At 40.0% G+C, this 18,860-nt stretch overlaps 1 protein-coding gene and 1 non-coding gene across 4 annotated transcripts in view; both read right to left on the reverse strand.

Annotated features, from left to right (window-relative positions):
* elf1 (E74-like ETS transcription factor 1) overlaps positions 1-18,260 on the reverse strand; it is a 54,452-nt gene extending 36,192 nt beyond the window's left edge. The window contains exons 1-2 of one of the 3 annotated variants that reach the window (XM_047353648.1): positions 18,108-18,260; positions 17,627-17,946 (exon numbers count right to left, since the gene is read on the reverse strand). The gene's annotated coding sequence lies outside the window, so the exon portion shown is untranslated. Of the gene's footprint in view, positions 1-3,835; positions 4,089-17,626; positions 17,947-18,107 lie in introns of those variants that run through there. The other 2 variants (XM_047353650.1, XM_047353649.1) reach the window with 2 other exon arrangements.
* A 183-nt stretch (positions 18,261-18,443) lies between these two features.
* trnae-uuc lies at positions 18,444-18,515 on the reverse strand. Its single transcript has one exon. It is a non-coding gene; the product is annotated as a tRNA-Glu (tRNA).
* Between the last annotated feature and the right edge of the window lie 345 nt (positions 18,516-18,860).

Raw genomic sequence — 18,860 nt, forward strand, 5'->3', positions numbered from 1 at the left:
CCTCGATAACTGGGGCAGATGAGAGGCAGTGGTGGTAGCACAAGTCACCTGATAACGAGCAGATATTTTCAAAACTACTGAAACCTGCGATAAACAACCTATTATGACTCTGAACATTGGAATGGAAAATGATATATTGTTGTAGCTTTGATTTTATTTAGCTATTATTCAGCCTCAGCCTAACATAACCAAAGGCATGACAACTCCTCACCTCCTACTCAATGTTCCTCAGGCAAAAAACCTGCATACTCACACTAAATGGATGTTAGACTGACACTTGGCACCAAGCTATCATTTCTGCAGAGCTGTCAAAACACCTTATATGGCAATAGATATCGGGTGGCTGCTAATATCAAGGGATTAAAGGTTTTAGCACAGATAAAATGTTCCAACATATGGTTCCTTAGGTTTGAGGGTCATATTAGTGAGATGGAAGAAAGCTCAGTAGATACCATATTTTCTCCGACTGTATAGACCACAGAGTGAAGCAGAGCTGCCCCTCCCCCACCTGTTGCTGCGTACTGCTAGTCTGCAGGCTATAAAGAAGGCACCTACACCTTTCACTCACATGCTCTAAAAGAGCACCATCCATCATTATTTTAAAGGAACACTGTTTTAGGACTACAGATACAAAGCCCAAAACAACTAAAGGGTCTAATGTTTTCCAAACAGTTTAATGTATCTTTAATAAGATGTGACAGGATGTGGCAGAGTGAGCAGAGTTCTCTCCAGCAGCATGAGGCACAGAGCGATACAGTGTAGCCCCTCCCCCACCTGTTGCCGCACACTGCCAGTCAACTGACTGAACAAAGGCTACTACTCTTTTAGCTGACTAACTATTTATATATCAGCTTGTTTCTCCATAAAGCACAGAATGACAAAGATCTTTAATATTCATGACAATAAGTACATTTAAATTTTGGTTTGAATACAATATTTTACTCAAGGTTGTTCTACCCGGAAAATCTTGTAAAGAAATAGCTCAAGAACCTGAGGTCTTCGCTGTGTCTCCAAATTAACAATTTAACATAATCTGATGGCATCTGTGGGACTTTCCAATGATTCACTGACAAAACCTACAGCTTCTAAAACTCTTATATCTAATGTGACAGGACTAGACTCCCCAGATTTATTTTATGTCTTAAAGGGATGGTGAGTTCTTATTAAAACTGAAGCAGTTAATGTCTTATTATATAAATATCTTAATAATTCTCTTGGCGTCTTTAATTAGTATCAATCCACACTGATTGATGCTGGAAGCTAACAGCTCATCCAAGCAGGACCAAGACAAGTGAACTTTCACCTTCTTAAACAACTTGTTTAAACCTTCAGCCGTCACATTTGGATTGAGGTATTTGTTTATGTTTAACAGGGAAGCCAGTGATTACCTTCACAGAAAACTGAGGTTGGAGGTGGTGTGCCACCAATGGTCTTCCTGTTAGAAACACATACTGAGAACAGAACGTTTGAAGTCTCTGCAGTCAGAGTGATTTTCTGAGATAAAACAGCATTCACTTAAGTCATTTTTTTATGCTGCCTCACTTCATTATTAGATAGTTTCACACTTCACATGTTGCTATCTCAGTAGGTGTTTCACTTTCATAAAATAGCTTTTATATAAATGGTCGCAGCATTTTTGAGTTTGTACTTGTTTAATACAGTAGATGTTTGGCTGGCTTCTGCCTCCAACTAATCTTAATTGATACTAAATTAAGACACAAAGCGCATTACATACTGTAGGTAAGATACTGACTGCTTATAACCTTTTAACAGCCCCTTTAACTGCTCATATCTGATTTTATGTGAAAAGAAGACCTAAAGAGACAGGTTAATAAGAGTTAAATTTTAATACTTCATTAAGTTTACACAAAACACATTTGATTAAGGCTTGTTTATATGTTTCTTATAAGTTGGATATTTGGTTGCATGCATTTATCATAACTGGTGTTTGTCCTACCTGAACACACACAGCTTGTTCTGTGTTTATTCTTTTCAAAGTATCTACCTGGAACATGAAACAAAATAAGCCCTCTATTTTTACATATCTCAGCACACTGAAATTGTAGTAACACAATAAAACCCGCCTCCTCTTGCAACGTCCCGGCCCTCTTGCCCAAGCCCTAATGATCTAATTACAGGCCAAGACTTGTTGACTTTGTGCTGAAAGAAGAGCCGACCTGAAACTGCCATCCATTCCCTTGCCCCACTTCTTTCTGCTCTTTATCAGCCCCCTGACTCTGATTCACACAGTGTCGCAAAACAGCAGCTACAGTCTGAGTTCATACTGTGAGGCATGAGAGCCTCATTTACAATACAAATCAGGGTGGGAAAAGGGGAGAAATTCAGGACAAATGCAAACACAGAGCTGCTCAACAACAGAACCATTCACACACTGATGCTACTGGGTGTAAGAATAAAAATACTGAATTAATATAATCTCTTTTTCCCAGTTAAAAGCTAATTGCGCTGACAACCATAATTGAACTGTAGAAAAAGAAATATTTATTAAGAGAACTTTTCCTGAAAATGATTATCTCAAAATTAAAAATAATTCAAATATATATATATATTCTGTAATTTGGTGTTTTTTTCATATATTCAAACAAATCTGATCAAAACTTAACGTTTTTGTTCAAATTTGGCTCTAAAGCTCAGTAGCCTGTGAGGGCCGTCTCCAACTAAATTAGGTCTGAATGCATCTCAGGCTACAAACACATTTATGCAGTGATACAGCATGCACACAATGTTTTGTGTGGTGCGCAAAAGTGCAGACTGGGTTTCTGGTAAAACAGGAAGCAAGTTTTTATCTCTGCTGCACAAAGCAACTTTTAGAAACAACTACTCAAAAATGGTAAGCAGAATCATTTTGGGTCAAAGAAAGATGTATATTTATGAAGAAATACACCACAGGGAAAGTTAGCTTTTACATGCAGAAAACAGAAGGTGAACTACTAAAGTTTAAATCTTTCCTTTCACATAACAAGATGAGCAACATTCTGTTCTGGTGAACCTAAGGTTTATTGCATGAAGCAGTGCATGCCTGACTTTCACATACAGAACTAGTGAAGGCAAAAACAGCTAAAACAAAAGCTGCTTTTGACATTCACCTTGAGGACAGTGCCCAATTTGGAGGGCAGCAGGAGATTAAAATCAATTTGTTCTGTAATTACTGATTAACACACCATGAAAAACACATGTGGGTTTGGTCCAGGGGCTTGCAAAACTCTGTTCCCGCCCTTGCTTCAACACCCCTTATAAGGCAACAACTTGTAAAAGAAATGCAACAGGCAGGCATACCACTTAAATATCAGTTTCTGAAAATGACAGCTGCAAAAAGCCAAGTTTTGTACTTTTTCATAAGAAACCCGGATTTGGAAAATGTCGACAAAGTTTCAGTAGAGAAGTTTCAGGTTTAAAAAAAACACATTGATAATAAAATGGCAAATATTGTTTCAATGTTTCCATGTTTAAGATGTGAAATACAAGTAATTGTGGAACAAGTGAGAAGTTCTTCAGTTGAACTGGAATAACTCGTTAAAGCTCTCTTGAAAGACCTTTGACAGGACAAGGTGTGTTACTGAGATCTGCCATAAAGTCATGGGTGTCAAATTAACTTACTTTCTGTCTTTAAGGTACGAAATATACATGCAATTTAAACTGAAATATGGCATTACATGATAATAAGATGTAAATATATATATATATATATATATATATATACACACACACACACACACTAAACAATTTCTAAAGACTGGCTTCACACATCATAACCAAAACTGCTTTAACTATCAAACAAAACAGAATCTTTATGCCAGAATTGCTCATAACTGACCTCAAAGACGCTGGATTCGAATGACAGGATCCATTCTAGCAATTGAACAAGTGTCAATCGCAGCGACCATTGAAAGAGAGACACCAAAACAGACAACAAAAAAGGAGAAACTGGGAATAATCCAAGTCGTATTCAGATGAGGAGAAAGGGTGCCTAAAGCCGTGGAGCGGCCAGACCCACACCTCTTTCTCACACTGACAAAACAAAAAAATTAGACAGGAGGGGGGAAAAACAAGACAATGCAATGGCTGCTGTTTGAAACAGGAAAAAAAAAGCAGAACTGTAGTGAAGCAACTTGTTCTCTCCCTATGAGTCACTCAGCACTGTCGCCATTGGTAGAGAGGGGCTAAGGCTCAGGGCCTTCACCTGGCCAATCAGCGAAGAGCATGCAAATGGTTTCAGGTGAGTGTAGCTTCAGGGATAAGTGTGGGGGAGGGAAGAGTAGGGACGACCAACAGGGAAGGCACACCTAGAACCGCCAGAAAGATGATAAACGGGTTCCTCCAGCAGAGGCAGAGGAGTGCTGGAAGTGTAAGTAAACAGATGGACAGGTATACACTTACTTTAGACTTCAACCAAACAACAATGGCCATGTTTCTGATCATTTATGAGATAAAAAGTTACAATTTACAGAAAAGGCTTTGTCTGGGGAGTCGGTGTGTGTGGTTGTGAGAGATTCATAAACAATTCATGCAATAACAGCCTCTGTAAAAAAGTATCATAAAGCAAACAAAAACATACAAAGAACTGAAACTTTTGACTGTTAGAGGAGGAGCAAATTCGTCGCTACAGGGCAAGAGCCGTCTCTCTTCCTCTCCTTCTTCGTGTTTACCTAAACCTCTTTTAACAAACAAGTTACAGATTTGATCTATGATACATTCAAGGTGTTATTAAAACATGCAGAGTGTCATAGATGTGATCAGACTAGAAAAAAACATGCTATACTTAAGTTAACAGTAAAGAAAATGATACGAATCTTTTATCAGAATGACACTTAAGCAAACAGGAAGTGGTAGTCTGTGGTGAGTGTGTTGAGCACTCTGTGTGTCTTCACACAGCATGAACAGACTATATATATAACAGAGCCAGTAGTCAAGTACTTATACTTAAACCTAATTTGGTAAAGTGGAGAAATAACCCATGGCTCAACGTTTAAAGACAAACTAACCTGTTAAACTAAAAAAAAAGAGCAGGTAGGTCTGCTTGCTACAGACCCCCAAAATCAGCCTCTCAAACTCCACCAAAAGCTCAGATCATCCCATCAAATCTTCCTGGCCTTCGTTCAGCCCACTTGAACTCTCATTCGAAAGCAACTGTTCGTTTTAAAGCAAACTGATATCTGTTGACGAGAAGGAAGGTTACACCAAACAAAGCTCCATATATCAGCCTTCGTCTTTGGAAATACTGTCGGCAACCCCAGAGCCTTGAAGGGAGCTATTCCTGTGATATAAACTCTGACGGCTAATGCACTGCAGCACTGCTTAAAATCCTGGACAACCATGTAAACATAAAAAAACCCATGGAAACAAGAAGAGGAGAAAGCTGATTTCTTATGTTTCTCATGTTACAAACCATCGTGACACTGCCTGAAGTCTGAACTAGGACCGATACTGACATAAACTAACGGATATTAACTAAAACTAACTAATCCACCCCTTTGATTCAGACAGAAACTTTAATTTTTTAGAGGAAGTACAAGAATAGCAGCAGAGACTGTTTCAACCGTGTCTTTTCAGTCTTTCAATGGGAAGCTCAGAAATTGGCTAATTTACTCTCTGAACCTGAACCAGGATTTATTAAAAGTGTCGCATAGATAAAGTTAATTCATTCATATGAACTGCCTGCCTGGCTATCACAAATAACACCAAAGCATTTGTTGTTTTTATTGCTATAGTCAAACAAGCCTGACGCCAATGCAACATTGCAGAAAGATAATGTAACTTATACAGCACCAATAAGAAAACCATGTAAATCAAAATGTGCACATCATCATATTTAACAAGAACTACTGCAGAACATACAGACAAATCTCTCAAACTATGTATCAGGTTCTGATTGTTTTTAAAATTGTTTAGGATTTTATCTGTTTACTAGCTTCCTACGCAGTATGGAAATGTATAGAATTTCACTATTTTCCATTTCTGAATAAGTAGGGAAAATATAATACAGCATGGAGTATATTATTTGGATTATAGATTTTGTAACCCATCACATTCTCCAATGAAGTATCTATCTATCCATCTATCCATCCATCCATCCATCCATCCATCCATCCATCCATCCATCCATCCATCCATCCATCCATCCATCCACTAACAGATTACATGTTTAAATCCCAACCACTGTATTCAAACATCAATAATTAGCTAAAAACTGACAACTCTAAGAATTTGAATGTAGAAAATAGTTTAATGTTGACATGAAAAAAATATGTAGGAACCCAAGGTTTTGTATTTTTAGCACTTGTTGCCTTTATTGTACAGTAACCAGACAAGAAACAGGGTGGAGTGAGAGGGAATCGAACCCAGAACAACCTTTTCAAGGACTATAGCCTGTGTACATGGTGTGTGCCCTCTAACAACTGAGCCACCAGCGTTCCAGGAACCCAATGTTTACAGAGAAAATAACTCAATTGTTGAATTAGAGAATTTGTTTTTACTTATGTACTAGCTGTAGTAACGTCAGGTGAAAAATCAGAGAGAAAATTTAATTTGTATTGTTTAGAACACAGGACACATGCTGAATAGAGTATATTATGCCAAGATCATTCATTCATTTAATTTGTTTCAAACATTTTTTAAACTTGGTTGTAAGAATATATGTATTGGCACAAATATCAAATATCACATCTTTTTTGGACATAATACATAAGTAAATTCCTGCGAAAAATAAAAACAAACAAAAAAACACAACACTCCTTATTGATACCAAGAATATTTTGGACAATCATGTAAATGCAGCAGAAAATTATTATGTAAATGGCCTCAGGGTCAGTGGTTGATTGGCACACTGAATGAACCAAATCTGGTAGGAATTCCCAAAGTCAATAAAATGCACGTGAAATAAATACTGCATCTTTCTCTTCACAACTACAAGAAAAGAAGTCCAAAGCTTTATCTGCCACCAATTTAGAGTGCTTCCAGTTATCCTTTGCAATTCCACACACAGACTCACCAATTTGCACAAGTCTCATCTGAGTCAATGTTGGGGGGGAAACGGCAATAAAAGTGAAGATGTTCATATTGCTTTTGCCTGGAGACATGTCAATGGAATAAAGTGATATACAACCTCTGTGTGAAACCACAAAAAGTACAGTATCACACACTGCATTTTTCTTCTTACTTTGTTCTCTCTATGACAGAGTATTAACCAAAGCAGACAAAGAGAGTGCCTTGATATGTGATCAGCGCAAAGACATGTGAATATGCAGACTATCTGAGTAGACACACCTTTCTTTTGGTGCAAAAGAATGAAAACAGGGTCACCTGTTACTCTTATGTGCTTGTTGTGAATAACAGAGGCCATCAACAAACAGAAGCACGTCTCAAAGCCCGCCTTTGCTGTAACATGTCCCCAGTGACCCCAGACGGAAAAAAACTGATAGCTAACTGCATAGTATTAATACTCTGGTGTTAAATACAAATGAGGGCCATTTTTGGGTGCCAAATTAAGAATAAAGGATTATGACAATGAGTTTGTGCGTAAGTATCTGTTTCAATAAAGCACCCTGGTATAGTAGCTTATTCTACAATGCCACAGGCAAATATTTCTCATTTTGTCCCTTTACAACCATACACTTCAATGTATTTTATTGTATTTCATCTCTTAAGCAAAAGCCCAAAATAAAGTAATCCACGATTAGGAAGAATAAAGCAGACAACACATTTCATGTTCTTTTTTACAGTTTTAAATGTACCACTACATAAACGTAGGTTTTGGAGAGGTTTAAAACAGGTTTATGTTGTGAAACAACACGCCAAGCTTTGAACAACTCAAAGAAAACTGTTCAATCAATCATCTGAAGATGGAAAGAATATGGCACAACTGCAAGAGAGCATTAATTAGAGGAGCAGCCAAGAGGACACTGGTAACTCTGGAGGAGCAGCAGAGATTTACAGCTCTGGTGAGATAATCTGTCAACATGACAACTGCTTGTCATGCACTTCATTAACCTGGCCTTTATGGCCTTTATAGAGAGTGAAGAAGATAATTATTGAAAGGAACAGTTCAATAAATCCCATTTGCTACAAGCCAAGCAGGGTACACAGTAAACATATGGAGGAAGGTGCCCTATCAAAGGCAACCAAACTTTTTTACAACATGGCCAACGTGCAAAATGCTTTGTGTGGAGAAACCCAACAATGGATTTCACCCTAAACACACATCATCTACATGGTGGTGGCAGCATCATGCTGGTCAGAGTTAAAACGAAAATGGGTGGAGCTAAATGTAGGTCAGTGCAGGAGGAAATCTGATTAGATGCTGGAAAACAAACCCGAGACTATAAATATAAAGCCAGAGGGACAATGGAGTGATTTAGATTCCCGTTTTGGGAAGGCCCAGTCAAAATCCACACTGAGAATCTGTTGCAAGGTGTGACGGCTGCTGCCCTTTCAATGTTGTATGAGAAAACTGTATGAGAAAACACTTAAAGTGTGAATTATGGTAAACGATTGAAGGTAAGCGAGGTCAAACAGCAGTGAAGCAGCATGCCAGCTAGTTAGGGTCAGACGTTTCGTTGCAACAAGCTTGTTTGTTCAACAAGCCGACAGCTTGTGGTGTGATGCAGTTTATCATTCTCGGACAGTGACTGTGCTTAGTTTACCCGTGACCTGAGATGATTCAGTGTGCTGATGTAGCAGGACTGCAGATATATGGACCTAACAAAGAGCTGTGTGTGTGGGAACAGCTGGAAAAAGACAACACATTCAGTATGCAGCAGCTCAGCCCATCGTATGTGAATCATTCATTAGCACCTTTGAGCAGAGAGTGATGCAAAGATCACATGCCTCCGGCAGCATTCAGCTTACCTGCCCATCCTCACGGTAATATGTAATATGAATAATGTATGCATTTGCAAATGACTTCTAGGTGATATACAAAGTCTTGCTAAACTCTTGAACATTTTACTTGCTACAACCACAACCCTATTTTTTATTTTTTTTTATTTTAATGTGATTTTGCATAACATTCAAATTGGATGGAAAAGGGTAAATGTTTTTTCAATTTTTTAGAAACAAAAATCTGGAAAGTGTGGCATGCATTTTGTATTCAGCTTCCCTGAATCAGAACGTTGTGAAACCATCTTTCAGTGCAGTTAAAGCTGTATATCTTCTTGGTATGTTTCTACTACCTTTTCACATTTAAAAACTGACAATTTGCAATTTTTACTAAACAGTCTGCTTTGCAATCAGATTGTGAACAGAAACTTTCAAGTCTCACCACAGGTTCTCCATTGAATTTTGGTTGGAACTTTGACTAGGCGATTTTAGAACTAATATGCTTTGACCTTAACCTTTGCATTGTAGCTCTGGCTGTATGTTTTAGGTTCATTGTCCTCCTGCAACGTGAACTTCCATCCCAGTTTCAAGTCTCTTACGGGATTTCTTTCAGGACTGCTATGCACTTAGCTCCATCCATCTTTCTGCATCTCTAACCACCTTTCATATGCCTGCTGAAGATAGCCATCCTTCTAGCGTAAAACTACTATTACTACTACTACGTTTCACCATAGGGGATGGTGTGTTAAGGGTGATGTTCAATGTTAGTTTTCTGCTGAGTTTTGCCTGTAGGCCAAAAGGTTCAGTTTTGGTTTCATGTAACCAGAATTTCTGTGTCGCCTACATGGCTTGCGGCAAACTGCAAATAGTACTTCTTATGAATTTCCTGCAGCAATAGGTTTCTTCTTGTCACTCTTCCATAAAGGGGCAACATTTGTAGAGAGTCTCACACTTGTGCTTTGAATCTCTCCAGCTCCTCCAGAGTTTTCAACAACCTGTGCTGCTTCTTTGATTAATCCTCCCTCTGTCTGTCCTGTCCGTTTTGGAGGACCACCATGTCTTGGTGGGTTTGCAGTTGTGCCACTCTCTTTCCACTTGTGAGTCTTAGAAGCTTAAGACATCTCTAAATTTCTGGCATTTTCCTTGGTTTTTGTGATGCCATTTGATTACTAATGTTCTCTAACAAACCTCTGAGCTCTTCACATATCATCCAACATGCTGCAGTTTTGATAAACAGGGATTAGACAGATGAGTAGTATTGGGTTGACAGCTGCTTATTCCACATAAACACACATGGAGATGGCGGCGCATTAAAAATTAAAGAGAAAGAGCGGGCCAAGAATCCACAAGGTGAACATCTCACCTCTGAGGGCCATTTGAGCTGCTGTCAGTCAGACACATCGCTATGTTACGACATTTATCACAACAAGCTTTTTCTCATGTAGGTATTGGAAACAAAGACTTTATTTCTCCACTGTCTGCTTTTTTTTTGATTACTTTAACACGCCAAGGATGTTTGCACCAATGTGTGTCAAACAAAAGGCCATTTTATTACAGCAGCGCTTCAGCTCTGGCTCATTATTACTCAAATGTCATGAGATCCTTAGAGTATATGTTATTACCAGGGGCCTTGATTATAATATCCTGACTTCGTGTCCTTAAATAATCGAGCAAGCCTGAGAACATCTCGTCACTCTGAAACGAACCCCCCAAAAAAGAACAAAACTGCATTTCGGCAGATACAAAAAAATAATAATCTACTAAAGCTCATTATCAACTCTAGCAGCTGTCTAGCTCGCGTGAGTTAGTTACATTTGTTGGAACTGAAAAGCATCATGCGGCATCTTCAGACAACGCTCAGTGTAAATCCTCGCTGAGCTGACTCATGAGAAGCCTTCATGATCCACTCACAACTGCTTCATTACCTCCGAGCAGGCACGAAGAATAACAGGCTGAAATGTCATTATGTGCTGAAGTTGCAGACAAACACAGTTGCTATTTTTGTGAGAAACTATTGTGTGCCTTTAAAAAGCAGCAACCTAGAACATTACAAACTCAGCCACTCCTTAATGAGATTACATGGATATCAGAGATACACCGCAATACGCTGCGGACCTGCTAGGACCACAGCGAGCACCATAAATACATCGCAGTAATGCGGTTAACGGATCTCATGATGTCAGCATGCATAGACAGCCAACAGTTTCCTCCCTGCAAACAAAGTCACATACTAAGGCCTGGTTGTGTGCACCTACCACACACTCCTTGCTCTCAGCAGCGTTTTAGGCATTTAGGATCAAAAAGAGGAGGAGTCCTCTTTCCTGCAGCTGGGTTACAGTTTTTCATTTGAGCAGAACAAAGACTGGTTATCTCATTTTTCGAAATCTTTTTGTTAATCCCTCATAAAGGCACAACCACAAACAGGTTAAGTGAGTGGCACTACAAATTTTGGTTCAACGCTGGTAAAACCTGCATGTTGGAATTTAATAAAGTTCATAGCACTTTACTAAGCTTTAGCACTTCTCTGCAGCAATGTATCTTTCTTTAATAACTCCTTAGGAATGCCTCAAAGAACGTGCCAAAGAGTCTAAAGGTGCCTTCCCAATCTCTAGACCTCGCCAGATACCAACTGAGTGGTGTTTGATGGCATCTCTAGGTTGTAAATTTAATCTCCAAAGACCCCACTTTACATTCCAAGAGGGCCAGATGATTTCTTTACTAACTGTCCAGATGCCAGATGTTTCAGGACACCATCCAGATGTTTTGTTCCCACCCAATGGCAAGATCAAGCATTTTTTTTCCTTTAAAAGGAGAACATGCTGAAGTAATGTGATTAGAACACACTCCATGGCCACTTTAGTAGGTAGACCGTCTAGTACCAGGTTGGACCCCCTTTTTGCCCTTGGAGTTGCCTTAATTCTTCATGGTATAAATTTAGGAAGGAGTTGGTCACATCCTAAGAGATTTTGGTCCATACAGACATGATAGCATCTTGCATTTCCTGCAGATTTATATGATGTACATCCATGATGAGAATTTGCAGTCCCACCAGATCCAAAAGGAGCTCTGCTGGATTAGGATCTTCTGACTCCGGAGGCCGTTCGAGTACACCTATAAATTAATTATGTTATAATTATGTTCAAGAAAGCAGCTTGAGATGATTTGAGCTTTGTGGAGCATTATCCTGGGCCACACCAGGATCATAAAGGGATGGACATAGTTAGCAACAACACTCAGGTAGGATGTAACCTATAAACCCCCATACCATTATACCACCACCACTAGCATGGACCATGGACACAAGACATGATGAGTCAAAACTTCCATGTTGTCAAATTCTGACCCTACCTGAATGTAGCAGCTGGAACAGAGACCTATCGGACCACACAACCCAAACTGTTATAGTCCAATTTTGAGTTACCTGTCCTTAGCTGACAGAAATGACTTACAAGTAAAAAAAAAAAAAAAAACTTTACCCATGTGACAAACATTTTTCAATGCTAACAATGGAGATTAAACTGCAATCAGGAATAACATTATGACCAACAACAGAACAGTGTTTTGGTCTCTGTTTTGGTGCTAAAACCGCCATGGCCAGGAGAGTAATGGACTCCACTGGAGGGCCAATCAATGGCCTCAAAGCTCATTGTTGTACTCCTCAAACTATTCCTGAACCATGTCTAATTAGTGGAAAAGATGCATTACCCTGCTGAAAGAGGCCGCTCCCATTAGGCAACATAGTTTCCATGAAAACTTGTAATTGATCTGCAACAATGCTCTGGTAAGAGCAACATGTCAAAGTATCATCCACATGGATGGCAGGAGACACTTTTCCTCACCAGAACCCTATCCAAAGCATCACACTGCCTCTGTTGGCTTGACTCCTCCCCCTAGTGCATCCTGGTGATGTGTTCCTCAGATAAGCAACGCAACCTATTTCAGCAAAGATTTGTTTAATACCTGCATCTTAGTTTGTGACTTTTCCTTATGTTGTTTCCTACATATGTATATTGGGTATTTTGCGAAGATCTTTAGGTGACAAGACAAAACAAAGTGGACAAATACAAAAGGGAAGAGTAAAAAACTGAAGCGTAAAGAATGGAGTTATAATTACATGACCTTCTGCCAGCCCATCAGATTCCTTTATATAGTCATCTAAAACAGACACGCCACGCCACGCCTACAAAACAAATGACAGGTACAGCCTGCAAGCGCTGGATGCTGCCCTTTGAAGACGTACCAGAAGTCGATCAATTAGAATTCAGGTCACCCTTAAAGAGACAGGAGCCATGGCTTGTTTTAGCAGATGGGTTCAAACAATGTAATAAGAGAACAAATACTACTAAGCTGCAGATTTGTGTTTTCATCACAGACATAAGAGAGTTATTAATCTGCACTTTCATCTAAAGGGCAAAGAATTAGTGATTGAATCTGACAGACAGCTGTTACATCTGACTAAGGTGGCACCACCTGATTTTATTTCACCATGAAGGGAAGTCCCCATAAACTCACAAAACAAACTTACTATCACAACCCTAAATCTACAATACAAGTCAAGTTTTCCACCTATTTCCAGCTAAAAATAGCCCTCTGTGTTTCTACAGGATTACATCATGACAAGTTAGGGATTGATGGAGCAGCAAAGGTTCGATGACTCGTCTGTGTCACATGCTTGTGAAACAAGCAGCAAGATGAAGCTACAGGTGGAATTTCCCCTTCTCTCTCCTTTCTCTCTGACGTCATGTTCAGTCACACGCTTTGCTGCCAGTGCCGCTGCTGCCGCCTAGCAATCAAACATATCTGACAAGGTGATAGTCAGGTGTAAAAAAAAAAGCCAGGGCTAGTTTAAGAGCAGCCTATAATTAGGGAACTTTGCACCCTTTCCCTCCCTGCTCTTAACAGAAAAAATGTCAGCAAAGGGTATTTTTTACATGTAGAAAGGGGAAGTCTAAGGGTTTTATTTCTCTTTTCACAAGCCAGTTCCTGCTGTTCTGCAAGTGGTTTGTGGCTTCGGCCATCTCATGACTGTTTGTTCAGTCAGAGCATATGAACATTGCCATCTTGTGGTTATTCTTAAGATGCCAAATGACACTTATTTTCACATTGATGGCATGGACAATATAGATTAATCACTATAGCTTTCACAGAAAATTTAAATATTATATAGGATCAATTTTTAAAAAGACCTGTACTGTATGAGCACTCAGGACATGGCTGGGTCTCCTTTAGTATGAGTTACTGCCTCAATGGGGTGTGGCATTGATGAGATCAGCCAATGGTTCTCCTGAGGTGTTAAGGAAGCCCAGTCTGTCTTCATTATTGTCTCCAGTGTCTCTCATCTTCCTCTTCAAAATACTCCATAGATTCACCATTGGGGTTTGGTTTGTCGAGTTAGCTGGCCAATAAAGAACAACATACTGTAGTCATTAAGCCAGGTATTGGTACTTTTGGTTATGTGGGCAGGTGCCAAGTCCTGCTGGAAAATAAAATCAGCATCTCCATAGAACTTGCCAGCAGAGTAAAGCATGAAGGACTCTAAAAAGCCCTGGTAGACAGGTGTGTTGATCAGAAGTGGGCTAATACAAGTAATGCAACAGGTGTAGCTAATGTCCTGGGTACATCAGTGTGTGGGTTCTTTTGAAGCACTAACTCTATCTCTTCCAAACTTGAATGAGCTTTGCTTCACAATCCTTGGCATTTTTTCACCTTTTTCAACCACACTTTTTTCTTCCACTAAACTTTCCAATAATATGACTGGACAGAGTGTTCTGCAAACAGCTGGCTCCTATCACATTTACCCTTCGAGGCTTACCCTTCTTGTGGAAGGTGTCAATGACTATGTGCTGGACAGCCTGCCCCATGGTTGTGTAGGCTATAACCTAACATTTCTGTGTTAAATGTTTTAATTGGCCTTATGTAATAATCTAACTTGATTTGGGGGTTTCATTAGCTGTAAGCCATAGTCTTTAAAATGAACAGAAATAAATGCTAATAATTTATCACTCTGTTTGTAATGAATCCATCTAAAATCTGAGTTTTAGTTTTTGAATTAAATAACCAAACTAAAGCTACTTCATTAGAGGTTGCAGATAATCATATTAAAAGTGTGAGATGAACAAATGACTCTGGGTACTCTGGTAGCTCAAAGAAAACAGAAACAGGGAGGTCCACCTGTTTTGAAACATTACCACACATGCTAACTGGCTAAAAAAAAAAAAAGCTGTAGTTTTTCCCATCTCTTGCAAGGCTTCTTTGAAAGCATTTGTGGAGCTGGAGTGCTGCTTTCTGCATAGGATAAAAGCGCAGTTCTTTTTTTTTGTAGAGTTGAATCGATATCAAGACCCATTAAGGCAGGCGGGTACATCTTCAGCAAGAAGAGGTGTCTGATGTCTGAGGAGCCCTTTGCCACGAAAAAGAGGAAAATGGCAGCTTTTCCATGTTGTCCTTGGTCATTCGAACAATCCTCAGCAGCCCAGACTGCTACCAAAGACAAAACGGTGCCAGAATACTGGGAACTGCTTTGGCCTCAACAAACATACACACACACTCCACTGGTCCGTATCAGCGAGGCTCTTTTTCTCCAAACTGAAAGCTATCAAAGTAGAAAGGAATGGAGCAAAGGGGGGGCTAATGTGTGGGCAGCGGTGTGGCAAGATGTTCCTAAAACAAGGCCAAACGTCTGAAACAAACAGGATGACTTCATGCTGGAGTATATTTGGAAAGTCTTGATAATTGTTTTTCAGGGGACTGAAGTTCCCAATTATCTACTGGTTTCTGCCAGTGTTCCGAACATGGGAAGACTTCAGAGGGACAGACGGAAGGGAGGGTCGGTGCAGGGCCTACGGGTCGGACTGCTGGTCCTCTCTCTACTGGGACGGTAAAACTAACATTTTGTGACTCTTTTCCCTTCCCTCTGCGTCACGGCTGCCTTCTCTGTAGCAAGCAACTCTGGCCAACCAATGAGACCGTGTTTGTCCATCCCAGGATACAAGCATCTCAGCACAAAAATGTAAACATCTGGCAAACATTTTGACTCCCCACAGATTAGGATGGATGAACAGTAAGAAAAAAAACACAACCCTGCCCAGCATTGCAGACATTCATTTGTAGAAAACATCAAGCACTTATTCATACTAGTGCTCAACAAGATGTAATCAAGTTTCTGAGGCTCATCCACACTGGTTGTCTCTCGTTTTAGTCAACAATATTCAGCCTGGAATGGTTCAGTGGAATATGTGGCACACTTTGTGTCATCAGTTGCTGCTAATATTTTTTTTTTTCTTATTTTTAAGCCCAATAAAGCTGGAACATTGACTCTGTAACTTCAGATAATAATGGAAACTTTTTTTCCCCACTTTCAACCACAAACCTAAATGTTTTTTTGGAGTTATTTTTGTTTTGGCACCGCTGTCCCAATAGAAAGCGACCTGAAGTCTCAAGTCTCTTGAAACCTCTAACAGGTTTTTCCCTCTACAATGACCAGCTTTCCCTGTCTTTGCTGAAAACAAAAACATCCCCACAGCTACCATGTTTCATGGTGGGGGCCTGTGAGTTCTGGGTGATGCGCAGTTAGGAACAGCCATGTCTTGGTAGGTTTGCAGTAGTGCCTTACTCAAACAGCGAGAAGTTCAAAGCTTGAGTAATTACTTTACAACCTACCTTGTTTGAAACTTCTCTGTAACTTTCTCCCTGATCTATCTGGTGTGTTCCTTGGTTTTAACGATGCCGTCTAAATCTGGGAGCACACTCAGTGTTGGCAATGCACCAGAATAAGAAGAAGAAGAAAGTAAACAAACATGGAACAGTGAACTTATTGTTGCTGTTCAGACCCTTCAACTGGGTCCAGATTTGGGTCAAATAATTTCAATACGTTTGGCAGACCGGGTCTGTTGCTTTCACACACTTGCAGATTCGCACTTCTACCCCTCATTTCTAGGGGTTGATTTTATTTATGGGAGATATAAGAAAAGGGGCGGAATACAAATAAATGCATGGAACACTTTTCAGGATTTTATTTCTTAAAATCTGAAAAAATCTGGTCACAATTACACACAAATGCATATTTGTCTATCAGCTAAAAGCCTATTGTAATACACTAAAAGTCATCATTGTCATCATTTATCGTCCCAGATGGGAAACTCAGAGTGCAACACAAATTACAGTACAACACTTAAAAGAGACAACATCTTACACAATTCAGAACAATATAAATCACCAAAAATAAAATCAGCACACTTTAACGACTTTAAGTCAGCAAACGTGACAGAATGTGGAAAAGTTCAAGAGGAATGAAAAGTCTTGCAAGGAGCCGTCTCTGACCTGGTCAACACAACTGTATATTTCTCATGACAGAACAGTCCCTTCAAATCATGAACAACTGGGGATAAAACAACCGCTGTATTCTTCTGTGACTTGTGACTGCTATGAGAAGGGCACAGACTTTCCTGCGTGGTCGCAGTGCAATCACATGCCAGCTGACTGACACAAAGGGGAGTCGCTGGAATCTATGGAGTAGTGTTGGGGAAAGACCTCCAGGGTGGTGTGCTCCGGGCGTTATTAATAACATCTCCTGATTTCACTCACATTTCTTTTGTAGTATACAAAGAGGGTTGTAGCATTCACAGCAACAGTTGCAACCTCATCTTCTTAGTAGCAACTTGATCAGCCTTGGGGCTTCACATGACATACCCGACCAGAGACAATAAAAAAAGAAAAGACTATTCCAAATTAACGTCCCGGCAGACAGTCACGCCAACATGAAACATTGTATTTAAATCCGGTTTCTACTTACTTTGGTTGAAGATGTCATCACTGAGACACTGTCTGAGGCTTTTTACAGGTACTTCAGCGACTCTCCTCAGGAAAAACCGTCCAAATACATAATGAATCCCTTGTAGAGGGACTCGGGAGGCTGGAGCGGTGCTAAGGCTACATCATCGCTTAGGCAGCCGTCAGATTTCACCCTCCCGCTGCTGCTTCCTGACACAAGGTCGCGGTTTTCTCCGACACAGGCTGCTGATGCGTGGGGAATTCCTAGGAGTCACATTTTCCTGGGAAATAATTGGCCCGACAACAAAGTTTGGTAACACCCTGGAAGTTCGCCAGTCTGCTCTGAGGGGGCAGGACAGGTTCAGCATAAAAAATTAAGTTACATTTTCATCATTATATCCCGTCTCCCTACAAGTACGAAAAATGAGGGATATTATGGCATAGAAGGAAGCTTAACATCAAACAGATTACACAATAAATGCGTTTAATGAAACGTTACTCACTCGCAGGTGTACATTTGCAAATAAGTGGGCTCAAACGCGTAATTTTGCGGAGGAAAATTGTCGCTTCCGCTAGCTGTGTTGGCCTGTACTCCGCTGACTCTTATTTGGCACAGGGTGAAACAACTGGTGGTAATGTGCATCTTCCGGGAATGTCCAAGCTGTTGTGGGATGGGGGTAGTAATACACGATCATTCCTGAACGGGCGGGGTCTATGTTGTTTTTCCTCGGAAAGCATATCCATGTGATATTTGAAAAATGTTATACGAGGGGTAATGACTACTGTTGTAATATGACGCAAATAAGCTTTTAACCCAATATGTAAAAATAAAATTTTCGTTCCCATACCGGGAGTCGAACCCGGGCCGCCTGGGTGAAAACCAGGAATCCTAACCGCTAGACCATATGGGAGTGATACAACCGTCACGGCAGCCGGTTGTATACGTCACCGATACGTCAATGTTTACCACGTGTGTTCTTGTGTTGTTTTCTGATGTAGTGGTCAGAGTGTTACAATAAAGATCTATCTATACAGGACTGGGAATGGTGACCTGTCCAGGGTGTACCCTGCCTCTCACCAGCTCCCCGTGAACCTTAATATTTATAGGGTTACAGTCCTGAAATATTGACAAGGGCGTATCACAGCATTTTAGAAATATAGCTATGTCAAGACAATTGTCCAAACAGTTCAGAGTACAAATAATTGTCTTGCACAAACAAGAAGGGGGATATAATAAAAAGATGGTTGTTAAGGAT

This window comes from Girardinichthys multiradiatus, chromosome 23 (assembly GCF_021462225.1).
Source record: "Girardinichthys multiradiatus isolate DD_20200921_A chromosome 23, DD_fGirMul_XY1, whole genome shotgun sequence".
Lineage (NCBI taxonomy): Eukaryota > Metazoa > Chordata > Actinopteri > Cyprinodontiformes > Goodeidae > Girardinichthys > Girardinichthys multiradiatus.